This window comes from Schistocerca nitens, chromosome 2, assembly GCF_023898315.1.
Source record: "Schistocerca nitens isolate TAMUIC-IGC-003100 chromosome 2, iqSchNite1.1, whole genome shotgun sequence".
In the NCBI taxonomy this organism is placed as follows: Eukaryota; Metazoa; Arthropoda; class Insecta; order Orthoptera; family Acrididae; genus Schistocerca; species Schistocerca nitens.
In genome coordinates, this window is record NC_064615.1 from 353223766 (window position 1) to 353229823 (window position 6058).

The window sequence follows — 6058 nt, forward strand, 5'->3', positions numbered from 1 at the left end:
TCATACCCCGTCCTCACAGCTTTACTTCTGCCAGTACCTCGTCTTCTACTTTACAGAAGCTCCCCTGCAAACCTTGCAGGATTAGCACTCATGAAATAAAGGATATTGCAGAGACATGACAGGAGAGCTTCTGTGAAGTTTGGAAGGTAGGAGACGAGGTATTGGCAGAAGTAAAGCTGTGATGATGGGGCGTGAGTCGAGCTTGGGTAGCTCACATGGTAGAGCACTTGCCTGCGAAAGGCAAAGGTCCCGAGTTCGAGTATGGAGTGTGGTTTCCATCATTACTTGCAGCCTATAAAATGTTATATGGATAAATGTTAGGACAGGAGCACGAGCATTGTTATATTGTACTAATCACACATAGAAAAGAAACTATTTACAAGGTAAAGCTTATTTTTCTTGGAGATCTTATTCCTACTTAGCAACCTAATTGCACTCTATTATAAATTTATATCTTCTATGTATTTAAGAGATATTTTTGTGTATTAACAAATGTATCTTTGATGTCCACAAATATTGAATCCAATGAAAGATAAAAATATTTCCTTAAATACTGCACACCTCCATACACCAAAAAGTATGTATATGTACTTCAGCTTTATGTTGTTCCAGGATAATTCCAAATAATTAGTATACATATATCTGAATACCAACAGCAACATAACTAATTAAAATGAATACTAATGTTTTGGGTAAAATATAAAATTGGTTCATGAACATCACATTGGGGAGCGAATTTCCAGGGCCCAATTATTATTGTGTGCTAATCGTCATATTGTTTCGCTTTCCATAATAAAAAAATATCATGAGTTCAAAAAGACAAAAGTGTTTATCTACCAGTTTGGATCAAGCAGAAAATTTCAAGAAGAGGCAGATGATGACTGCTGTTAATGGAAATTTATAGTCAGTATTTTTATTTGATTGCTAGTCATTGTAAATTTTCAGAATATTTTGATGTGCTAGACTACTTCCGATTTCGATTCTTAAACATTATTGCATAAGTGTAGCAGCGATGTGCAAAATGGTGGTTTTGTTGAATCCCATATTATAGTTCATGCAGCAATGCTTGATTCTTTTGATCTGTAACTGGTAGTCAATTGAGACCATCTTTCAATTAAAACTAGGTTGTGTTGTGTTGCATTTATTGCTTAATATTATTTTCATACTTCTAAAAACTTTGTTTCCTCAATCATGTCAAAATGGCATCAGACACTTCCAATGTAGATGAACAAAAACCCAATCCCTCACTGGTCAGGTTAAATACATAGATCAAATGTTACAAAAATTACAGACATTAATCTTGGCAATGACCTCTGTGCTTGCTATAGAGGAAGCCACCAAAAGTATACTGTTCGAAAAAATTACCAAGTTGTCCACAGCATAATCCAAAATGACTACAAAAATTAATGTAATATCTTGTGCACAGGCCAAATTGTCCATAGCACATGAGTATATAGTTACACGAATTAAAGCTAATAATGAAGCAGTATGAGTAATAGAAACAGGCACTAAAAACAGAAATGTCCAACTGGCAAAAAGCGGGAAGGAGGAGTAAGTCGAGCAGGCACTAAGAATAAATCTTCCCATTGGGAACGCATTCAATAGGAGTGAGGTAAATCCTCACTTAATGTGTTTAAATAAGAAACCAACAGCTACGTTGGAGAAATAATCAACCAACAATTTCAGTGCCCTGTAAAGGAGCACTGTAAAAGAGTTCAGACCTACAGACTGAAGTAAAATAGGTTAAAAATTATGTCACCAAGGAATTAAAATATTGGTTGTGACCACAGCGACAGAAGTTACCACTATAAAATGAGATATTAAAACCAGACGACAGAGACGAAAGTTCTCCTATCACTTCAAGTAATGTTGTACAAATACCCAATGGTGGGCATGCACGTACTAGTACTGCACCACAACTTCATGCTACTACACACAGTGATTTGTACAAATTAGGAACCACTCCTCTCATTCCAATACAGTGTTAAGGGAGAATATAATATGACAAAAATAATTCAGCGTGCTTGCACAAATGATTCACACATACCTATGGTTTTTTTTATAAAATCATTCTAAGGGAAACTACCAAACTCCCAGAATGAAATTCAGAAGATGAAGATGATGGCTGGATTCATGCAAAAAGATGCAGCTCTCTGGGCCACAGAAGCTGCTGATACATGTAAAACTTATGAAGGCTTTGAACAATCCTCCTTGGCCAAATAATGGACAAGAGTCATTCAAGATAGTTTCAGAAAGGAAATTTTCAACCAAAAACCATATAACAAACGACAAAGTTGCCTACGCCACTACTTAGAAAAAATATATCAACAAGACAAAATATTGGGGTGAAGCTATGAGAATACAGATGTATTGAGAATACTGAAGGCAAAATTGCGTCGCAGTTCACAAGGAAACTGCTAAACGCACCTTAGGAGGACACTGGCACATTTTATCTATAGTGAACAGTATCGATTTCATACACAATGGTATGCAAATGTATGTAATTGGCACTGATCCTCATATGTACATACAAATTTCACCAATATTTTTTATATATATACACACCTGTATAATATTTCAACCTACATACATAAGCATAGGTTATATTTTTATGTGATTAACCAAACACAAACATACTAATGCAGTCACACTTACACGACATACATTTTAATGGAGTTTTTATGAGATTACTGTGTAACTGACAAGCATTTTAAATTTAATAGCATTGTGTTTCATGTGGTAGTTTGCACACAAGTATTTTGAGGAGGAGATTAGTGTTTAACGTCCCATCGACCATGAGGTCACTAAAGGTGTAGCACAAGCTCGGATTAGGGAAGGATGGAGAAGGAAAGCAGCTGTTCCCTCTCGAGGGAACGATCCAAGCATTTGCCATAAGTGATTTTGGGAAGTCACAGAAAACCTAAATCAGAAAGGGTGGACACAGGTTTGAATCGTCGTCCTCCCAAACGCGAGTCCAGTGTGCTAACCACTGCACTACCCTGCTCAGTGAGTATTTTGAGGATCAGGTTAAGTGATCCCATTAGAAGTGCAATTATGACAATTTCTCCTATGTCCAAATACCACGAACCATTCTGAGTCGTCATACGCTTTGCATCTTACAGTACTGAGGCAATTCCACCACCAACCATCAAAGGTGAAACTGATGATGTTCTTTGCATATAATATGAATGAAGTCATAGCTACAAATAGAGTGCCCAAGGGGACACTGTAACAGTTGCATACTGCAAGATGTTTCCGCAAAATGTTTTGCTCCTGAAAATCCATCAAAGGAGGACTGACCGGCTAGCAGCCAGTATGCTCATATTGCATGATAGTGCAAGACAACATATTGTACTACCAGTGAGAGAAATACTAGGCAAATATGGAAGGAAATACTTCACCACCCACCATACACTCCTGATATGAGCCCATCAGACTTTGATTTGTTTGCAAAATTGAAGAGACAACTCCATGGAAAATGTTTCCATATGACTGATAAAGCTTCGAGTGAGGTGATCCCAGTAATCATACAGCTCAACAATGAAGGTGCCCCATCCAGAATACAGAAGTTGCCAAAACCTTGGGAAGCCGTCATAAGCAAGAATGGAGATTCTACAGAAAGCCTGCAAAGGTATTTTGTAAAATAAATTATTTTCTTCAGTTCTCTCTTACTTTTCAAATGACCCTCGTATTTATTGAAATAGATGGCTATTCTCCAACTGCTGTAATCGGTGTTAAATTAATGCGATGTTGAATCCAAGATGAATCAAGGAGTTCTAGTGGAACACTGTCATAGTTGTGGTGTCACAGAATCCTTCGAGCATGTGTATTTGAATAATGGCGCACTCATGAAGTCAGCGTCACATGGCTGAAGTGAGAGGTTTGCACGCTATCAGCAAGACATGGATAGTGAAGGAGTGACTATGTATGCACAATGGAGACCATTATGTGTGCACTAATAAACACATTGCAAGCAGGTAGATCTACTGAAATGCACTGAAATATCCACTATACAAAACATATTGTGACTGTCAGTGTCCTAGGAGCAAGAAAAATTGTCACTAACAGCGTGGGAAACTATTTTTCTATTTTTGCTATTAAGCATATGGTTATAAATGTGTCCATGGTTAAGGAGACAAAAGTTTATATATGAAATTGCATCTATTCACTATGTTTCTTGAAGTTTTCCCATAGGATCGAGTATGTCATCATTTTTAGGGGGTGCATCTGGGATTTTATTAATTCTTGCTTTGATATTTCAGCCATTCTCAATGTGAGTCTTTTGCAAAATTTTTAAATCATTTTACACAATACTGGGGAGTAAACATCCATATATCACAAATAACACTGTTGCTAACAAGAAATAAACTAGAGTGTCAATCAGAGATAAAATTTTATGCATATAAGAATCTTCACTGCCTTTCATTCCAATATATGGAACCCATAATAATCAACCATATACTTAATAAGCACTGTTGATTTGCTGATTCTGCACTTGCTTTGTTATTTTCTTAGAGACAAAGTTTAATTTGTACTTATGCTATAGTTACCAACATTGTTATATCTGACACAAGTGCATTTACTCCACAGTATTCTGTAAAGTAGTTTAACAGTCTTGCAAGCAACTCTCCCTGAGAATAGTTGAAAGATGTCATGTGTTTTATTTGTGCCAATTGTATTAAACATCTGTATGAATTTCTCACACATTTCTTTTGGGTCATTTGCTACATCGTCTTTTTCTTTTAATGTTATGTTGGCATGTTTATAAGATAGCTGTTTCCCACATACTCTATATATTATTCTCCAGGTTGAGTTGCTTGTTTGATAGCCATATTTCTGAACTTTGAGGCCAGTCTAGGAATCTCCATATTTTTTTTCTGAGCAGTTTGTATTTCGTTAAACAGTATTGTAATTTAGTATCTCTAAAAAGTATGTAACGGTCTTTCATGATCTCTCTCAGTTCAGTGATTTCAGCAGGGAGATTCTCAGCTTTGTGATAAATAGCTTTGTTTTCTTGGTTTACTAAAGGACATATTCCATTTAAAGTTTTTATGAATAGTTTACAGACATTTTCCTGTTTATTATTAACATTTGTTGCATTGTAAACTGGTTCCCTTTTTGCATTGCATAAAGCCCTCTTAAGTGCATTATAATTAATTATCGTTTGTACATAAACGTATCACTTTTAGTTATATATATATTCCTTACATCAATTTCCACAGTAAGTGTTCTGTGGTCAGATATGTAGTTTTCTACGGTGGTTATGTTTATGATCTCCATTGTTACATTTGCGAGAATGTGGTCCATGTATGCCTGTGTTTCTAGAGTAACTCTAGCAGGTACTGAATTTATATGGTAATAGTTACAACAATGAAGTAAGTCATCATAATACAAATAATTATCGCTATTATTGAAATTGTCTATGTTGATGTCTCCAACAATCTCCACATGCTTTTCATAAGCTGATGTCTTCTCCAGAAATCCCTCCAGACAATTAAAAAATTCTTCCATACTGCTTCCAGGTGACCTATAATTAGACTGTTGTTCTGTACTTTTAAATTTATTGCTACTGCCTCAAGTACCATTTCTTTACTCAAATCATCAATCCATTTGACTTTTTCACATCATCATCATCATCATTGTTTTCCAACTCCGGTTTCCCAGGTGTGGTGTACAAGCAGTCGCCATCTCCTTCTGTCTTCATACATCTTCTGTTGCAGGACAGCTTCCCATTTGTGTTTTTGCTCCTCCACATCTGATCGCACAGTCTCTATCCAGCATTTCCTTGGTCTTCTGTGTGGTCTTCTTCCTACAAGGTTCAATTTGAAATACCTTTGGCAGATCTTTGGCTGTCAATTCTCATTATGTGCCCATACCACTGAAGGCTGCCTCCCTTTATGACACTGGTAACAGGAACCTCAATACCAACTACTTTTCTTTTCGCCTCTTTCCTGATTTTGTACTTTCTAGTTGTTTGGTTCATAGTTCGAATGAATCTCGTTCCTGTTGCCTGAATTCTGCCGAGGCCTTTGTTTAGTAGGGTACATATTGCTAACCT